General features: G+C 36.1%; 1 protein-coding gene and 1 pseudogene across 2 annotated transcripts in view; one reads left to right on the top strand and one right to left on the bottom strand.

Moving 5' to 3' along the window:
- CADM2 (cell adhesion molecule 2) overlaps positions 1-22025 on the bottom strand; it is a 1203315-nt gene that overhangs the window by 522599 nt on the left and 658691 nt on the right. The window lies entirely within an intron of this gene.
- Positions 17123-20200, top strand: LOC102241890 (annotated as a pseudogene).

The following is a 22025-nucleotide window of genomic DNA, read 5'->3' as shown; positions in this document are numbered from 1 at the left end:
AAAGAGTAATATTACTGTGTAGCAAACTCTTATTTTCTCACAAGAGGTTTTGCAAACCAGAATCATCTTAGCTTAAGAGCTCCAAAATACTAATCAACCAAAAAGCATTGCAATCAAAAGAAAATGAATTCTTAAATTTTTTAATATGATCATCATTTTTTTTAAAATATTAGGTATAGGGTAGCCTAAAAGTTCTTCCTAGTTCTCTTTTGCTTATAGTAAGAACATATTTCAATTAACATTAAATTTATTTGTTTTACAATTTTTATTTTAAAATTTTAGAGAGAGAAAGGAGGGAGGGATAGGACTTGCAACCTTGTATATCAAAACAATGCTCTTACCAACTGAGCTACCCAGCCAGGGCTAACATTAAATTTATTTTTGTTGACAGCCAGTTGCTTCAGCTTTCTTCTAGGACACTGTCTTTGTCAGACCAATTTTCATTTCACAAAATGTATTCCTTTTATGCTTAGCAAATAATTCCTTATCACCTAGGTTCCAGACCCTTTTCACCCATTTTTTTTCTCAATGACATTCCTTTAATTGTTGTCCCTACACTGTTCTTTTAAATTCTATAACAGTTTTGAAAGTATTCATTCTTATTTAAAATGGAATTCATATAATTAGCTGTTTTATTGTCACAGTACCCAGTAAATAAAATTATGCTTTCTTTGTAAGTCTTTCTTCAGATATTCTTTCAAATTACTCTAACATACCATGTGTTTATTATTCTAGTCCATTTACTTGTTCTAGTGGTTTGGCTGCTTTCTGAAAGTTTGCGATATTTAGGTAATGAGTTCACTACGGTCAAACACAATGAAGCATTTGCCTTCTCACATCCTCCACATTTGTTGCTTTAAGACTTCAATTCTTGATATTTATGAAAAACTGTTTTCTATACCTTGGCATGATCTTTGGGGACATGTGAAAGGCTACTTTGGTATAGATGTGATTAGCAAAATATGTTTCTCTAGTCAAGGTGTCAGCCTTCTGGTTGGCTCTGCCTGTCTGGTGAACTTTGCAGAAAGGCTCCTCTCTATGTGAACTATAGATGATCACCAAATTAATAGTTTCATGTTAGATTTATTCTCATCCAGACCAATTATACACTCCCTGAGCCTGTTCTTAAATATATCTATCATAAAACTGTCTCTTTTTTTTAATCCTCACCTGAGGATATTATTATTTTTATTACTTTTTTTTTGAGAAAGTGGAGGGGAGAGGGAGAGAGAGACACATTGATTGGTTGCCTCCCACAGGCACCCCTACCAGGGCCAAAGATTGGAGGTACTTGCTCATATATATTATTGATGTTTTATAGAGAGGAAGGGAGTGGGATAGAGAGGTATAAACATCCATGAGAGAGAAACATAGATCAGCTGCTTCCAGCATACCCCCTACCTGGGATGTGCCTGCAACCAAGGTACATGCCCTTGACTGGAATTAAACCTGGGACCTTTCAGTCTGCAGGCTGATACTCTATCCACTGAGTCAAACCGGTCAAGGCTGGGGTATTTGCTCTTGACTGGTAATCAAACCTGAGACCCTTCGGTCTGCAGGCCAATGTTCTAACTACAGAGCAACTGGCCAGGGCAAAACTGTCTCTTACGATAGACTTTAGACCAAGTTTCTTTTTTCTGATCTCTAATCTTGGAGCACTACTCTTTTCCTAATTCGCTACTTGTCCCATGCTACCCATGTGGCATTTTACCTTAAATCTGATGTTTATTTACATTTATATATTTTACTAATTTCTTCCATTAACATATTTTCAGTAATGTGTTCTTACTCCTCCTTTGTATTTATTGTCATTTTATAAATTTTGAACCTTAACTCCACCAAGTTTCATGTAATTTGGTTAGAGTTTTTTCATGGTGATTATAATTGTTTCTATGTTCATAATAAAAAGAGTATCGATGCATTTCTAGATAACACATTTTTCAACAGAACCAAAGAGAAAGTCACATGTATACAGCAATGTTGCTTTTTGTGTTGTCTTTATATTTTCAATGTGTATATTTAGGGGTTATTGTCATATTTGTACATCAGTACAAGTTCAAGGCCAAATGGTACCCCCTGTAAGGGATGGTGAAGCACATGGCTGGCGCATAAGGAGGAGCAGTGTGAGCTTCCGGAGGCAGATGTCAGAAGCATGATTATAGCTGGTTAGAGTTAAACGGTCTTGCAGCTGATTATTACTTTGTTGCGCCTTCTACTGGACCACAACTACTTTCTGAATAAAATGATTCAACTAAAAGCCATTGCATCTAAATAATTTGGCTTTTAGTGTCAGGAGCTCAAATATTATGGCAGGAGAACTGGGAACACACAATTTCTAAAATGAGGTTGCAACTCTCACTTCTGGGCAATGAGTCAAACAAAACAGCGAAGTAGTAAAATGCAATGTTCTTTACAGATCCCCTACACACGCAGTAGCACACAGACACATTTCTATCCTTTAGAGTAGTCTCTCACTACTTCCCTAATCAAAATCGTCCCTTGGGACTCCCTCTGGTGATCTTTCTAATATAATTTATAACCCATTTCGCCCTTCTGTGGTATTTATATTTTATTAGGGATAGCATTTTGGAAACATAAAATTTAAAAGAATGAACTTTTACCAGTAAAATATTTAATGCATTCACCATCAGAATGTGGAATGGACAGGCATTCAAAGACTTTGGAAATCCTGTGAGGTGGGGAGTTACTCCCACTCGGTGTCCTGCTTTTACATTACAATCTAATTGGTCCTCTGAGCAGGTGCACTATTTACATGTACCCTAGTGTTTGCCCCAATGCTGACACTTACCTTTGCTTACTGGCCTCCAGATGTAGTTAAAAATAATCCCCCTAGCATACTGTTGCTACTAGAAGCACATGGTTAGCTCTCTGATTTGCTGAGTAGGACTGCATAAAAAAATTTGGTACCAAGCAAAGCTAAGATGATGCAGAGGTACTTAGGTGAAAATAGACAATTTTGCAGCAGATTGCCTAACATATTGGCAGTTCTCAAATCACATCTCAAATCAGATGAAATAAGTTTTCAGAAAGTGATTTAGCATGAAGAATACATTATTAAATTCAACATATAAAATGTTCATGCAGATCTACTGGCTCTCATTGCTGCTTGCCTGCGTCTTCCCTCGTGCAACACTGCTATCATAAACTTAACTGTCAGTGTGGAGTGAGCGCTCTCCCTCCAATCAACTAGCAGGCATGCTCTTTAGACATCATCTCTGCATAATTAACCACAGGTAGGTCACCTTCCTGCTCTATTGAAATCAAAACATCCGTTTTAAAATATTTTTTTTTATACACCATCAACAGTGGTCAGGCTTTTAACCAATGTTAGCATTTTCCTGTTACTTGAATTTGCATTTTTGGTAATATTGTATGGCAATTGCATTAAATTATGTGAAGGATGCATTATTTACTGTGACATATTTTTTTAAATATATTTTATTGATTTTTTACAGAGAGGAAGGGAGAGGGACAGAGAGTCAGAAACATAGAGGAGAGAGAAACACCGATTAGCTGCCTCCTGCACACCCCCTACTGGGGATGTGCCAGCAACCAATGTACATGCCCTTGACCAGAATAAAACCCAGGACCATTCAGTCCCCAGGCTGACGCTCTATCCACTGAGCCAAACCGATCAGGGCAACTGTGACATATTTTATATCTGAAATAAGTCAGCTATGGAATTTAAAAATTACCTATTCTTAAGATTTTGTCATTGAATTGAGATCCATTCACCAACTTTTATGCGCATGCTATTTCTTGTTATCATTGCAGGTATCTCCCAGAGGTGACACTTCATGGGTAAAAAATAAGCCCATGAAGTAAAAACAGCCACTTGGTACCAGGTTAAAGTGGGGGCACAGGGTACAAAGAGATGTGCACACTCAAGGATCATAGGAGGTGGCTAGTAGTGTCACCAAGAATTCTAATCTTGCCACTTTAGTATGTGGTCAGTGGCAGGGTACATCAGGGCCATTCCTCTTAAGAATATAAAATCTGAATTCACAACTTAAGGCATTTCATTTAGTATATGGGTGAGGTGACACCCAGCTGGATTCTTTAGTCCATCGAATAACACATTATTTAGGATTACACCCTAGTTTTACTGGAGCTAATAAGTTCTTTCTGTGTGCTCACTTTTTTCATGATGGATTAATAATGTCTGCCAGGAGTAGCTGTATTCTTGTCATCCTGGCCTTGGTTTATGTCTAATTTCCTATTTTTTCCCCAGAGATAAACACGTAGTAGCTTCCTCTGACAATACATTTTCAGCCAGGATCGACCTTAGCCACTTCATATACAAGCATTTTTAATCCTCATGATTCCCAATAAGGTAGGTATTACTATGCCTATTTTCAGAATAGAAAACTAAATCTCAGCAAGATTTCTGTACTTAAGATTAGAATTTTCATTTGTATGGTACCAGAATCACTCTATCACAATGAATCCCATGTGTTATCCATTCTTCATTGCTCCTCACCCTCATGTACTGGAATCTCCATTTGTCAAGCCCCCTACCTTTCGTAGGGAAATAGTCATGGTTGTCTATGGGCTAAAAGTAGTTAACTCCTGACATAGTGGAAAGCCATTAGGCCTACACACCAAAATGTGAAGACTATTTTGGGTTATTTAGTTGGCATAATGCTTGGATAACTTTTCTCTTTTGTAATAAAGTTATTCAGAGATGATACCAAATATTGAATTACCAAAATGATCTTAGATTTAGAATGTAAGATGTTATTTATTGAAGTTGTGTGGACAATTTTGGGGATATGGTATATCTGTACCTTTTGTTTGGCTTAATTAATAGATGTGGGCTTAAAATAATCATGTTTGTATTGTTTTAATTGATATTTGTACTTCCAAAAATAAATTTTATTTTCAGCTAATGTAAATATTGAGATCTCTGTAACATTACATAATTTCCATATCTTTTATAACAAAATCTAAATGGGAAATAACAGTTTTATTATGAAATATTGTGTTGTTTTTTCTTATCTTATTTTACTTTTTCATTCACATTTTCTTTAAGAGAAATAGATTTTATTTTGCATAGAAATTCTGTGTGCTTTCTTCTTCTTCTTTTTTTTTTGCTACAAATTGCTTAAAACTTGGTTTATCCTGGATAAATGGAGAGTGATCCACCCTAAGAAGTCTGTGAAACAGTTTTGTCTCAGCAGGCTCCATTGTGAAAGCCCAGCATGAGCAAGGGGAGGGTGACATAGGCCATGCCTGAGCAGACTGCTGCCGTACATTTTAAATATTCATTAATTACTACCAGTAGATTAGGGTAAAATACTGGACAAATGTGAACAGCAGGAACATCAACCACACTTTAATTAGTGGTGGCTCCCCAATAAACAAAATCACAGAATGTAGAACAAAATCCCTAGAAGGAGCATGGCTAGGTTTAGTTTTTAGATGTGATTCATTAAGCAGTATCATATCCATTAAATAAATGGTATCATTTGTGTTTATATAGCTCAAGTTTTACTAAGAGCTTCCACACACATATTATCTCATTTGATCTTTACAATAGCCCTGTGGGGTAAACAAGGAATGTATTTTTCTTCTCATATTATAAAATCATAAGACTCGGATTCATTAAACAACTTACCCAACGTGGTAATTAAAAGAATCAGGATTCAAATTCATATCTCCAAACTCCAAATCTAATACAATGCATTATTCTGGTTTTGGTATTATCTTTAAAAATCAATTGCATTCTAAATATAGATACACAATAAATCTTGATAAATTTCTAGAATCACTAAATTTGATTGGACTAATTGTTCTTCAGGTTTATTCTCCAAAAAAGCTTAAATTTAATTGATAAAATATTTAGAGTTCCTACAAGGAGTTATCTTAGAAGCACAGCTTTGAACTTCTGAGATAATGGTACAAAATCACAGGTTTCTGAGAGCTGAAATGTAACTTTCAGACATTACAAGCAGAGCCAGTCTCTCTCAGAACCCATAAAAAATTTAAAATATTGTGCATTCCTCACCAAGGACACCATCCTGTTTCTCTCACTTGCCTTAAAATAATAAACAAAACAAAACAGAATTTTTGCTATATGAACATCTGAATAAAAAAAGGGGTGTTACTTTTTCACACAAATATAATCAGATATCACCAGTTGATTGGTGCTGACACCTTAAATGTCACATCTTCAGAAAAGTAGGGAAATCCACTTATCCCCTTTTAATGACAAATACCATAACATATTTATAAACACATAATACCAAAGCATACATTTATAAACACATAAACTATGGAAATCCTTTTATCCCTTTTGATGACAAATACCACTACACATATTTATAAACACATATATATTTTATAAACACATTTATAAATTAGGTCTTAGAATTATTTTGCATTATTGTAGATGGCATAATATTATTTGCATAATTTGTTTTTAATTTTGAACTTTATATCTTAGTATAACAATGAACCTTTGTAGACATGATTAAGGTGAAAGGATTAATTTCCTACAAACTGAAATATACAGAATGTTCCCAGTGGAATATTATCAGTATTCCACAGCTTTCTTTTCTGACACCTAAATTTTTCTTATTTTTGTTTAAATATGTAAGGCCCTTAGAACTAGACCATCAAATATCATGACTAATGTGCATACACCTCATTGTGGATATATTTATACAAATATTGGATGATTTTTAAACTAAATGTATCCTAAATAAAAATAGCTCCTCAATTATGATAAGAAATTAAAATTATTGCTGTCAGATTTCAATAACATGCCATATTATATTAACAACAGATGCTAGAAGGTATTTGTATGATTCTATAGGTATCCACATGATCAGGCTAAGTAATCTAAATAAATACATAGATTTGAAAATGTGAGTGGTAGCCATTATATTAGAATATTTTTTATATCTTGAATCTTCAAATTTAATTATATCTTAAATTACAGCACTTCATAATATTTCAATTTTGATAAGCATTCTATCCACTCTGAATACTTCTTTCTGAAAAATAAAACATTTAATGCTAATATTTCTTATTTAAACACATTGATTTTAGGTATTCTTAATATACAGAAATAATTAGAAATTATACCATTAATAGTATTACCCCTTTAAAAATGTTCAATTGTTACACTAAGAATTATTTAAAAGTTTATTTTTGTCCCATTTAGTCCCACACTTGACAATAATTTATTTTAAAATAGCATCATTCTGTTTAATCCTAATGAAGTATTTAAAACTGTAGGTTCAATTATCTAGAATGTTTCTAAAATAAAATCGTTTCCCCAGTTTCTATTGTGTTTTGAAAGCTTTTAATGTATTGATTTTATTGTGTTTGCATGGAGATATTTTCATCATTTAACATATGCAAAAATATAATTTTAACTTTCTCCTTCCCATGGTCTCTTATTATTGCTTTAGTGGGAAAGTCATTTCCAGAAGAGAAATTCTTAAAATTTCAATTCAAAAAAATTTGTGTAAATCTGGTTAAATTAGCTTTTGCTAGCTGACATATTGTGTTTATATTTTAACCTGATGAAAACCTAGTAAAATATCTAATTCTGCCTTCCAACTATTTATACAAAATGGCTTAAATGAATTAAGACTTCATTAATTCAAGGAAACTCCAAATATATAAAGCCGCACAAATCTCAGAGTCTTTACAGCTCTTATAACAGTGGTTTTGGCTATGCTGGAGATACGCAGGTTCACAGACTGCCAAGGAGTACCTGAAGTATGCAAGAACTTTGAAAAAAATATTCTGCTTAAAGTTCTCAAAGTTTAGGGATCCATTTTAATTACTTCTTAAAAGACAGTAAAAAAATAGAAAAAAAAACCTATATTTATTGAGCACTTCCTATATATCAGACACTATTTATACAGTTCAGCACTTTATCTTTTTCAGTCCTGAGCACATTTTTGTTAGGTATCATTACAGTGGGGCCTTGACTTACGAGTGTCCCGACTAACGAGTTTTTTGAGATACCAGCTGTCTCTCAGCCGATTTTTTGCATTGAGTTGATAGAGTAATTTGAGTTAACGAGCTCTTTAATGAGCTCGGTCTCGGAACGAATTAAACTGGTAAGTCAAGGCCCCACTGTACTTCTATTTTGGAAATGAGGAAATAAATGCTTAGAGAAGGTACACAAATGGCTTGCCAATGATCACCAAGACAACTGTGAGGAAACAAGGATTCCACTTACTCATCTTTTACTCCACTAGTTTCCCAGCATCTGTCCAAAGACCTCCCAAGATAACTAGCTCTCCCATGCTGATAACCCTACTTTAAGTGGTTGCTATAGATTGAATTGTGTCACTCTCAAATTCATATGTTGCAGCTCTGCCCTTAAGGTGACGGTAATTGGTGATGAGGTCTTTGGGAAGTACTTAGGTTTAGATGAGCTCCCGCAGGTGGAGCAGTCATGATGAATGGTACCGTTACTAGAATAGGTATCAGAAAGAATTCACTGTCTTCCTGACACACAAGGACACAAGAAGGAAGCCATCTGAAAACCAGGAAGAGCGTTCTCACCAAACCTGACCATGCTACCACCCTGATTTCAGACTTACATCCTGCAGAAGTGTAAAAAAATAAGTAAGTGCATAAGTCACCCAGTCTATGGTATTTCGTTATGGCAGCCCAAGTTGAATAGGACAGTACTCATGTATTACTTTTGCAGTAAATAGTTTCAAAATACTTTGTATACTAAACATACCAACTTAATAATTTATCATCTACTTGAACACTTTTGGGTTCATTTGTTTGATTTACCTACTTATGATTTCTGGCTTATTGCAACTTTTCATGTTTTGTCTTATTTGATTAGTCTTGTTTATTTTTAATCCCAATACATTACCGAGTAACTCTTTAATAACAACTACAAATTAAATACCTTCGTTTAAAGTTCATCTTAACCAGACTATATACTTAAAACTTTTAATTCACCTTTCTTTGAAGACTAAATACTCATGAAGCTCACTTACCACTTGCTAATGTCTAATTGTCTTTAGTTGGCTCTATTTCTGTCTAGAAATGTTCAGGTCATTATCAAGGAACTTGGAAATAAAGAGATGATAGCCCAGCTTTCTAAATATTAACAAGTTTATTTGGCTCCAGGGATTATTGGGCAAGCTCTCAACTGTTATAGGGTTCAATTCTAAAATCTTCTTAAATAAAAGGTTATTAAACAAAGGATTTTGTCATTGTATTGCAAATACAGAAAATAAGTCACTCTAAAAATAACTACATTTCTTGAAACATGCTTTTTCCTCACCGATTCTTTCATTCTCTGTTTCATAAATTCCTAATCACCATCAAAGACTTTTCCTTTATTTGAAGACATCCTTGACTTCTTTAGAAAGGATTTGTTCTAATTTTTACAAACCTCTGCTGGGCACTTATGACAAGAGATTAATCATTTTACTTATATAAGTCTCATCCTTTTGATATTAGCTTAATTTCTAAAGGGATGCTTTAAATATTTGTGTACAATATGTAGTCTCTTTGTGATTTGTTGGTTGGTCTAATGAATGAAAGAATGCAATGAAAATATTTTATGAAAGCATTCAAATATGGATATTAATTACAACTAAAACAGATTAGATAAAATGTAAACTCATGTAGTTAAAATAATTCCAGAAAAACAAACACATTTCAAAAGTGTATTGTGAAAAGAAATTATTTTTTAAAATCTATGGAAACATTCCACATAATGATGATTTATGTCCAAGTAAACAAGTCAACAAGTAAAAACAAAGCAAAAACAAAAATCATGCTGGGTTTATATAATAAACAACTCTCTTAAAATGCATGTGCATAGAAATCTACACTTTTATAAATGGTAATGAATCTACATTTAAAAGTAATAATAATGGTTAAGATATTCTTAGTACTTCCCATTGGCCAAATCTTATCCTAAACAACTTTACATTTTTATATTGACTTAATTCTCACAAATAAAATACTATACTAACATAAGACTATGATAAACAAAATTTTGGACATTTGCAACATTTTTGTAATTGGATTTGCTACATATTATAGTTTAGCAAAAATATAAATTCATTAATGAAATAATATTAGAAAAGCCACTTGATAAATTCCCATTTATATAGAGTCTTATTTGATACCAGGAAAGACAGCAAAAATAGGTCAATATTTAGGTCAATTATACCAAGACCCTCCCTGGAATAAATCATATCTATATTTGAAAAAGGAAATTTGATTAGTAATTTATTCAATGCTAATTAGTTTGTAGCCACAAGCCACCTTTACCACCCACATCACCCCTTCATTCCAATACCTTTGGGTTGTTTCCATTCTTATTCTGAATGTTGTTTAACCTAAAATGTCTTTAGGGGATAATTTTCTAACCACCTTTAAACTACCACCCACAGTTTCTCACAAACTAAGATGCATCAGAGAAGTTCTTTTTTCCTTTTCCTAAATGGAACAAAGGAAATATCAAAACATAAGTGACATGTAACTTTAAACTTTCTACTGGTAATATTGTTACCCTACATTTAAAATGGTAAATTACATCTAAATTATGGTTGATGGCAATGTAGTAAACAATTGAAATGATTAAAATAGGTCAATAATAACCTAAACGATAAAGCTCCCCAGTTTTAATAATTTCAAATAACTACTTATTTTTTTTCTAGTATTATAAACAGAAAAGATAATGGTACTAATTATTTGTTTTTCTAAAAATTTAAATGTTAAGCCATTGACAAAGATTTATCTGAGTGGAAATATATATATCTATTCAAGGTATTTGTAGACCAATAGCTCAGACTGATGACTTCCTCCTGTGTGTAATGTAAACATACATATACTGTGGAATGTATGTGTGCACACATAATCATGTGCACACACACACATAAGTACATAAATATCTATACTAATAAAAGGGTAATGTGCTAATTAGACCGGATGTCTTCTGGATGTCCTTCCTGACAAAGCCGGGGCTGGGCGAAGCTGCCCGCCTGCGGTCCTGGGCACCAGCGGCTGCAGCTGTGGCCTGGGAGAAGACAAAGCCACCCACCCACTGTCCCGGGTGCCAGTGACTACAGCTGCGGCCTGGGAGAAGCCAGAGCCACCCGCCACCGGTCCTGGGAGCCTGTGACCAGCCAGAGGGAGGGAAGCCTGGGTCCTGGGTGCAGGACCGAGGCACAGGCAGTTAGGGGTGATCAGGCCAGCAGGGGAGCAGTTAGAGGCAATCAGACTACAGGGGAGCGGTTGGGGCAATCAGGCAGGCAGAGGTGGTTAGGGGTGATAAGGCAGGCAAGCAGAGGTAGTTAGGGGTGATAAGGCAGGCAGGTGAGCAGTTAGGAGCCAGCAGTCCCGGATTGTGAGAGGGTCCCAATTGGAGAGGGTACAGGCGGGGCTGAGGTACTTGCCCCCCACCCCCATGCACGAGTTTTGCGCACCAGGCCTCTAGTATTTAGATAAGTTGGAGACATAATTTGAGCCCATTTTTGTTTTATTTTCACAGGGCCATCTATTATTTTAAATGCAGGAACTGACTCTTATTTTATAGTATGACTTCAATAATTTCAGTAATTTAATTTTTAAAATAATCTTCATTTATTGAACTTATTTTCAAAAATCTCATATATTAAAGTTGTGTTATGTGTGAACTTCATTTTGTAAATAGGGCATAGTAAAATATTTGCTATATGAAAAGTGTCTAGCATCTGATAGAGCTTTAACAACTGCCTTATTGTGAGGCTGCAATGATCTAAAACATTTTGTTTTTACTGTATTTGTTACAATGTGACATCACTTTCTCATTTCCCCACTAGGAGAAAGGTCAGGCATCCCCATTTGACAGATGTAAAGACTAAGACAGCAAGCAGAAAAGAGACTTGTCAGCTAATTGAGTCAGAAAAAAGGGAGAGTCTGTTTATTACCCAGTCCTCTTCTGAGAGCCAGCCATAAGTCTTGCTTTACACAAAAAGAAGGCCAACCAGGGGCTTTTGAAAAATTTTGCTAATATACAGATATCTAGTCTAATAATGTCAGTTATAATGAGATTTTGCCTGAGCTAGTTTCTTGGAAGTAATCAAAGCCAATTTAATATCTATCTATATTTCCATATACCTTATAGATTTTTGGCCTATGACATTGTTTCACTAACTTTAAGACTTAATTTTACCATCATATTCTCAAAATTAAATGTACGTGTAATTACCTGGAATAAATCAATAGCTATCCCATTTCAGTTTAGCAAACTCGACTCTATCATTAAGCAATGGATAGTCAAGGAATTCTATAACTACATTCATATTTTAGACAAGTCAGCCTGGTACCTGGAGGATGAATTTGCTAGTCAGAAATGCCCTCTAGGAGGCTGTTGCAGGCACAAAGTGAGAGATGGCCTGGCCCTACAATAAGACAGTGACAGTACACCAAACGAGTGTGGGTGAGCTAAGGATGAGAAGTAAAGAAGAGATTCAGAAAGGCAATGAATGCCTGGTATTCCATAGGCTGCAAAGGAAATATAGGAAAAAGATCAAATGTAGGAAGAATGATGGTTTGTAGGAAGGTTTTACATTTTTTAAAGGATTAGATTTTAAACACTATTGATAAAGTCCATGATTCAAACCTATTTGCTTAGATCTATGTATTAGTTGATTTAGATATTGGCATGGGACCTAAAGGTACCTGAAAAATCTTTTCTTAAAAGATTTTTAAAAATTGATTTACTCATTTATTTTGAGGATAAAATAAAACACAACTTGAAAGTAACTTAAAACTTTTACCAGCTATAGACTTTAACATCTCACATTGTGCTTTAATGCTTACAAAGCTGCGGTTCTTAATGACAACTTGGTAAATTCAAAATACAAATAAGTATAATGGAAAGGTATGAATGCCTTGACTTCATATTCACAGATGAGAGTAATAAAGCTGATACCAATAGCAAGAGACATTAGAAACTAATCACAGCTAATCTATATATGCAAAAGCCTAAGCAACTGAATGACCAGACTGACCAGAATGACTAGAATGACCAGAACAACTGGTCACTATGATGCACACTGACCACCATGGGGCAGATGCTCAATGCAGGAGCTGGCCCCTGATGGTCAGTGAGCTCCCACAGCAGGAGTGCCACTCAGCTGAGACCCGCGCCAGGGGTCTACCAGCCAGGCAGCAGCCACTCACTCCCTCAGTAGTCCTGCAGGTCTAATCTCCAGAGAATGGGCCAAGCACTTATGGACCAGTGCCACCAGCACGATCCCTACAGCACTGCCAGCCTCCTGGAAGTCAACCTCGGGCACCTTGACTGCTTCCCCTCCTTAGATGCTCCACAAGGAAGAAACAATATAAAAGTGAGGGCAAGGTGGCTCCTGACAACCTGTGAGAAAATCAGTTTTGGGGGGATCCGGATCCTGGGCTGGCAAGGGCGTCCTACTGCCCGCCAGGAGGGCTGATCACATCCTGGCCCACCCAACCCTCTTGGGACCCCAGCCTTGCATGAATCTGGGCACCAGGCCTCTAGTTTTAAATAAAGATGACATAGAACAGAATACCCAATCAGATTTAATTGAAATTGAAATTTATAGTATTCAAAAATAAGAATACAATTATCACTTCCTCCTTTATCAGCACACACAAGTAATAACAGGTTGCACAATTACATTCCATTGCAAAGTATCATGAGTCTATTCCATGGAGAATAGCTAGAGAAAGTGTTGCTGATGAATAAACTTTAGTTTTAAGTGCTTGAACTGCATGTAAATTTGCCTTCTGGAGAGCTGTTGAACGAAAGAACTCTACAGTCTTAATCTATTTAGATTATTTTTAAAAATGTATGGCCTTTGCCCCCTTTTTAACTTCACTTAACTCTCATTACAAAACATCTCTATCCTACCAGTATGAAACCCTATTTTACAGAAAAATCCAATGCCCAATCACAAAATGATACTACTAACAATCTGTTCATTTCTGTGGTAGAGGGTTGGTGATGAGTGGTTTGTCTTCTGATTTACCTTTCAGAGTGTTTTATTTGTGCTTTTATCTTTGTTTTCAAACTACTCCATAATCATCAGCACATCTGACATTGCCAACTTCCTACTGTCACTATGTGAATGCTACTTGGGAAAAATGAGAAGAGATGAATACAGAAGGCTTATATAAATCCTGTAATATTAAAGGAGGAATTTTCAGTGGAACAGAAGAGCTGATTTGGGATACTGGATGAAATATGTGTTTTCTAAATAAAAAAGGTATTGTTTTCTTAGAAATGCCATCTATTTGTCTAATTTTACACAGAGCTCTTTATAAAAAAACTAGAGGCCTGGTGCATGAAATTCATGCATGGGGGGGTGTCCCTCAACCTGGCCTGCACCCTCTCCAATCTGGGACCCCTCAGGGGATGTCCGACAGGGGTGTGGGATTGGGCCTAAATGGGCAGTTGGACATCCCTCTCACAATCTAGGACTGCTGGCTCCCAACCACTTGCTTGCCTTCCTGTCTGATTGCCCCTAACTGCTTCTGCCTGCCAGCCTGATCACCCCCTAACCACTTCTCTGCCAGCCTAATCACCCCATAACCACACCCCTGCTGGCCTGATCACCCCCTAACTGTTCCCCTGCTGGCCTGATAGACTATAACTGCCCTCCCCTGCCGTAACCTGCTTACTCCTGCAGACCGGCCTCCTCTGTGCCATGCAGAGCTGCACGGAGCAGCCACTGGGCCCTCCTCTGCTGTGCACGTGGCCATCTTGCGGCAGCATTGTGCGAGGGCATCAGGCTTTTATTATATAGGATGATAGCAGATTATTTAACAAACTTCACTTTAAAATTACAAAAAAAACCCACAAACTATAGGCATTAAAGGTTGTAATGCTAAATTTAAGACATTTAAAATGTTTTTAATAAGAGAACATTAAAAAACTGTTGTCGTTTAAATGTAGCTAATTAGAACTCTAATTTGTAAGTGGTTTATAAATGGTGAATCCACAATGTAAATGAAAAAACCCACTGTAAGGCAGAAAAAATGGAGAAACAATTGATGAAACATTCAGATGGGTTATATAGACTTCACTGTCTATACAGGAAGTTCATTTTCCTGAACTTGACATTGAGGAGAATTTTGTTAAAATGATCTTTACTATCATTAACTTATAATAAGATGTTGCCCACAATTATGTTTCATTTGTTGCTATCTCCTCTGGGTAGCTTTTGGGGAACACTAAAGGACTATTATAAAACACAATAGAGGAGATTTTTCATATGAAATAGAGATCACATTATTTCAAACTTTTGGTCTTGGAAGAAAGTACAACTTTGAAAAAAATGTGCAAATTGAAGTTGGACTGACAACTCTTCAATTTGAAAAGTTAGAACATTAAATCCAAATGAATAAATAAACAAAAAGAGCCACAATGTATTATCATTTAATAAAATAAGACAGTACTTCTAAGAGAATACATTTCATACCAACGTGTGTGTGTGCGTGCGTGTGTGTGTGTGTGTGTGTGTGTGTGTGTAATCTCAACATTTTTAGTGTCTTTTGGGAAGTAATACTTTAAACTCATATTTAAAAAAATATCTTAGCTTAAGAAACTTAATAGAATTTATAAGGTAGGAATTTAGATACGATGTTTCCAGGGTTGTCAGGTATTCTTTGCTCTCAAATAAGGCCATCAAGTGCCTTGAATCTGCAGGTACTTTGAATTCTTTCTCAGATATGAGGACTGTATGTCTGCAGTTCTAGGATAATACCACTAGAGGGTACCCTTGCCTAACTCCTCAGGCAAACGGTGATTAAATTATAGTTTCTAACAAAACATCTTTTTATTGAAATATATAAATTTACTACTTATATAACTATTTTTTATAACATATAAGTTATGTTTAAAGCAAAGCTGGCTATCTTGGGAATATACTAGGAGGTTCACATAATTCATTATCTCTGTAATAATGCAAAGCCACTTACACAGCATTTTTTGTTGTTGTTTTTTGCTAATCACTATGGAAATTGTATTTACACAAGTCTTTATAGGAAATACATTCTTCCCATCTACATGTCATAAATGAAGGAGCGAAAGTTCATAGAGGTTAGAGATGTTTAGAGCTCTTCATATTTTGACTCCTGTGTACATTTTGAGTGTCCTCTTATTTATGTATTTATTTATTTCTCACTCGAGGTTAGTTTTTCATTGATTTTAGAGAGAGAAGAAGAGAGAAAGAGAAACAGCAATGTGAGAGAGAAACATCGATCAGTTGTCTCCCATATCTGCCCAGATCAGGGATCGAACTTGCAACCTGGCTATGTGCCCTGATTGGGAATTGAACCCTCAACCTTTTGGAGTACAGGATGGGGCTCCAGCCAACGTAGCCACCCTTCCAGGGCTTGAGTGTCCTCTTTAGTCATAAATTCGAATTATTTGCAGTTTCCTGAAAAACTTTATCTCACATATTTGTGCATACCATTTAAGAATCATATTTCTAGTTCATTCCCTCTTGCACTCTCACATCCTTTCCCTCATTCAATAGAGGAACATCTTATTGTCCTATAGGTACCATCTCAAATTATGTTGTCTGTGGGGAAACATATCCTGCACACAAAATCCTTAAATTACATACCGTAGAGTTTTCTTAAGTTGTTAAGTTTCCATAATAATACTACCAAGCATATAATCTTATATAATTAATGCAACATATCTATATCATGTCAAAGATATAGTCACAATTATCTCCATTTATCTTGCATGAAAAATTGAGCAAACTATTAGATTATCAAGTTACTAACAATAATTTTTAAAAGTATATTTTTGGCAAGTTAAAGTTTATTAGTTCAAGGAGTTTAATAAAAACTAAGTTGAGAAAAAGAAAAAGATGAACTTATTGGTACTTGTAAAAGAAAATTCCAGGAGTAGTCATTTGACAGCTGCCTGCATCCAGACAGTATGCCCCTTTCTTCCTCACGGTTTCTGTTTCATACCCTGGCTAGCACTGGCAGAAAAGAAAGGGCCTTTAATGATTAAAGAGTTAAATATCCTCACAGAAGGCAATTTTAAGAAGAGAGAGACTCTCACTCCTCTAGCATCCATTTAATCTCCATGAAAGACTCTAGTCCAGCTTGGGTCATGGGTCCTCCATCTGGAGAAAAGGATGAAGCTCCAGCATCGCCTCGGTCAGGGCCAGGTGCCCTTGCTGTGGCCAGGGGGTGTGCAAAGTATACTGATGAACCACTCCATTAGAAACACCCGGCATGAGTGAGAGCAGAAATCTCCCAATGTGTACATGTGGCTTCTCATAGCAAAACTAAGAGATAACTACTCTCGATGCAGAGCTAAAGAAATAGAAAATGCAATTATGGGCTTTCCTGTTGAGCATATATTTTCTTTTGTACAGTTACCAAGTTGGATTTTTTGTTTAACTTGGGCCTATTTGAATGTCTCTATGCTCTAAATGAGATGAAGCCACTAAGTCCTTGAAGGGTAGTAATGCCGTGGGAAGCTGAACAGTTTGTGGGTTCTTCACATGATTCAGTCGGGGAACACTTTTTGCAGATGATCCTGCCATGGAAACATACTAGGAAGACATTCTTGTGACTTTGCATCATTTTACGGAATTGGAACAGTGTAAGGGACTGACAACAAGTGGACCCAAAATGAAGAGAATAAACCAAGTTGCTAAAGGCAAAGCATACTTACAGACTAAATTCCTCATTAGCAGCACAAAGCTAGAAGCCAAATTTCTGCTATTTTGGTAGTACCCCAGCCAAGGACGCACTAATTAGACAGGGAGATAAGCCGTGTTGCTAAAGCAAACCCATCCTTTGTTTATGATTAGGCACCGAGTGACAGTGCTGAGTGATCATCAAGGTCCAAACTCCCATTCTCACAGAAAAGAGCAAGGGGGTGCCCAAGACTAAAATGCTCGCCAAGAGTGAGCACCAGAAATAAGGGCTTTGAACTTTAACTGAGCAAATCTGACCCCTGCATAGGTAAGGGAACTAGGCAAAGTGAAGTGGAGGGGTGCATAGTGTGATAAAGCGAGATATTTTCTGGATACACCGAGGCAGAATCTGGAATCAGTGCTGCGGAAGCAGAAGCTGAACTTTAAAACTAGGACTTACTTCTTGTGGAAATTACTACTATAGACTTTTTTTCTTGTTTTTAATCTTTCTAATTTTTATTGAATCTTTTGGGGTGGCATGTCTTAATAAAAATACATAGGTTTTAGGTGTACAATTCTATAATACATTATCAGTATATTTTATAGTGTGTTCACCACCCCAAATCAAGTCTCCTTCCATCACCATGTATCCCCTCTTTACCCTCTTCTACCTCCCCTCCCCACTCCCTTTCCCTATGATAATCACCATACCGCTGTCTGTTCTATGAATCTTATTTATTTATTGTCTTTGCTTAACCCCTTAACCTCACCTTTGACAACTGTCAGTCTGTTCTCTGTATCTATGAGTCAGTTTCTAAATCCTAGAAGAAAACAGGCAGTAAAATCTCAGACATTTCTCATAGCAATATTTTTTTCTGATGTATTGCCTCAGACAAAGAAAAAATAAACAAATGGGGCTACACCAAACTAACAAGTACTTGCACAGCAAAGGACACCATAAACAAATGAAAAGACTGCCCAGTAATGGGAGAACATATTTGTCACTGATACATCTGATAAGGGATTAATATCCACATTTTATAAAGAATTTATAAAGCTCTACGTAAAAAAATAAACAATTCAATTAAAAAATGGGCAAAGGACCTGAATAGAAACTTTCCCAAAGAGGACATACAGATGACAAAGAGACATATGAAAAGATGCTCACCATCACTAATCATTAGAAAATTGCAAATTAAAGCCGTCATAAGATATCACCTCACACCTGTCAGAATGGCTGTCATCAATAAACCAACAAACAAGTGCTGGCGAGGATGTGGAGAAAGGGAACCGTCGTGCAGTGTCAGAGAAAGACAAATACCATTTGATTTCACTCATACCATATGTTGCATCTAATGAACAAAATACAATAGACTCTTACCTGGTCTCAGTGATATGGTGGGGGTTGTGGGGCCTGGTCCCTGCGAGTAGAAATGTCATACAGAATGGTACAATAAAACGACTAGACATCAACAGTCACAGAGGTTCTGAAAAGGGTAAAGCAGGAACAAGATCGGATCGACTTGTAGGGTCTCAGCAAGCCACTGTGAGGGTCATAGTTTTATTATAGATATCTTGGATCTGAACTCTAATCCAGCTACTACATTTTATGCACAAAATGTGTACAAGAAAACATACCCCCCAAGATCACATATTTATGCAAGATCATAACCTGAATTAGAATTTAAAGATTTCTAATCCAGTAACGTTCACTATATCATATTACTTACAGATAGTAAAAACACAATCACCAAGTTCACACCATTTTCTACATTATATGGTTACTGACATTTGGGTTATGAATTAAATTACTACTATTGTCTCAATTAACTCTTTGCCATTTGGGGCAATGAGATCTTTTCCATTAAAATATTTTATGTGCGAAAACCTTGCCCCAAGTCAGGCCTGTGAACCAGCCAGAGCACCATGGTGGGCGCATGTGACAGTGTGAGAGGAACCAGCTTTTGACAAGTTTGCACCACACGTGAGTATAAGCTAGTTGTTCTTGGCTCAGGAGGCGTTGGAAAATCTGCTCTGACTGTACAGTTTGTTCAAGGATTTTTTGTTGAAAAATATGATCCTACGATAGATTCTTATAAAAAGGAAGTCGAAGCAGATGCGCTCAGTGTGTGCTAGAAATCTCGATGCTGAAGGAACGGAACAGTTTACAGCAACGAGGGACTACATGGACCACAGACAGGGCTTTGCAGTAGTTTATTCCATCACGGCTCGGTCCACATTTAACGAGTTACAAGGAATGAGAGGACAGATTTTTCTAGTTACAGACATTGATGATGTTACAGTGATTCTGTTTAGTAATAAGTGTGACGCGGCAGACAAAAGAGTTGCAGGAAAGGAACGAGGTCAAAATCTAGCAAGACAATGGAACAACTCTGCATTCTTAAAAATCCTCTGCAAAATAAAAAATCAAAGTTAGTAAGATCTTCTATGACCTCGTGCAGCAAATTAACAGAAAAACTCCAGTCCTGGGAAGCCCAGCAATGTCATTGTGTCAGTTGCTTAATATACTCAATGCATTGTAGCTCTGAGTCAGGTCTGGAGAACTGCTGCCCAATTAAACAGTGTCAGCCTCCCAAGGCTGCCAAACCTACCAGCATCTTAAACGGACTTTCTGGGTGGTACCCTCCAAGAGGCGGGCAAAAACCACTACATCAGTTTGCACATTCTAATCCCTTTCCAGTCACAAGAGAGAGGGTTACTTACAGACAGTCCTAGAGCATGCAGCGGGGAACACCAGAGGCTGCAATCCACTCTTACTGCAGAGGGACGTGTTCCCCCACAAATGTGTACGTGTATGGGAATGGTGTACCATATGCTTGAACATGCCCCATACTTTGCATTGGAGAGTACAGTAATACAAATCCTAAAAGCATGAGTACTTTAGCATAATAAGAGAAAGTCCAAAGAGCTCCTATATACACTACTCCAGATAACTTCACTTCCTTGATAGTTGTAGCTTATTGTAATATATATATAAGAAAATCAAGGTCATTACCATTGTATTATACAAAAAAATGCTTTGATTAACATAGCTATAAAGTTTTGTTTTTTTTAAAAAAAAAACTGTGGATACAGTGATCTTGTCTTTAAAATACAATAGTCCTTTCAGTATAATGTCTTACATAAAGACGTAGCCTTTAATATCAGTTGGGAAGCAAACATGCACATTTTTCAAATCTCTTATTATATGTTTCCTTTTTTGTTTACATAGGGGGCAATATTTATAGTTGTGTGTACAGTGGTGGTCTACAACAAGAAGTGTATATTTTCAAACAGTTTTTAATGTTTTAACAATTTTTGTAAATCATGTTCCAGCTGTTGCAGCTGTAGCTTCTCATTGCGAATCCTCTGCTTGCTGACATAAGTATATTTGCAATATGAAATATACAGGATTGGCATTTTTGCCTGTTAGTGATTGTTTCCCATGTGTAACATTTTAGTTGAGATGTTAAATGATGGACAAGTACAGTGGGTGTGAATGTGGGCAGTGATTTTAACCATGTGTAATTGGTCCCAATACCCAAATTGCAGTAACTATTGCTGTTTCATTTAGCAATGGCTTGTTACTTTGTAGGCATTAACATTTGGGTGTATATTCAACAGGGAGTCACAGTATTTAAATTGACCAAGCTAATTTTGCAACAACCTAGAGGTGGCCAAATATAAACTAAAAGTGGTGCAGTTTTATATAGCAGCACCAATAAGTTTGGATTGCCATGCGAGACCTTGCATTATAAAAAATATTTTATTTGCTAAAATCATTTCATTTTATGTATACTCCATTAGAGCACTATGCACATGGATTTAATGTTTGTGTCTGCTTAAGTGAATTTAAAAAGCTATGTGAGTTCATATAATTTTATATAAAGCTTTGTAACATGAAAATTAACACAAAGTTTAAAAGCAAAGTTCTATGCTGGCTTGTTAGTTGCACAACTAACATAAACTATGAAGTTGTCCTCAACTTTGGCAATGTGAGTGCTCTTTGCAAAATATGCCTAACCTATCTGGTCTCAGGACCATGCCTTTCATAGCTGTAAGCCTAGTAGGGCTGGTGACTCTCATATAAATTCAGCGTACCCTGGAAAAGAGACCTCCTTCACCAAACGGTCATTGACTTACCCATCATTGCTAGAAGCTCATTTAACATATGATATAATCTACCAACAACTAAAGATAAAAATTCCAAGACAAACATCTTTGGGAGAAATAACATTAACTTGAATTGTCGATAAAATATAAGAAAAAATATTTTACTTTACAAGGTGATATAATAATTCAATATGCCATATACAGTTATTCAAATATATAGAACAACAAATTATGTATTTATAATTGTTATTAATA

Source organism: Myotis brandtii, unplaced genomic scaffold, assembly GCF_000412655.1.
Source record: "Myotis brandtii unplaced genomic scaffold, ASM41265v1 scaffold546, whole genome shotgun sequence".
In the NCBI taxonomy this organism is placed as follows: Eukaryota; Metazoa; Chordata; class Mammalia; order Chiroptera; family Vespertilionidae; genus Myotis; species Myotis brandtii.
The sequence above is the reverse complement of the archived record's forward strand: the minus strand, read 5'-3'. Positions and strand labels throughout refer to the sequence as shown.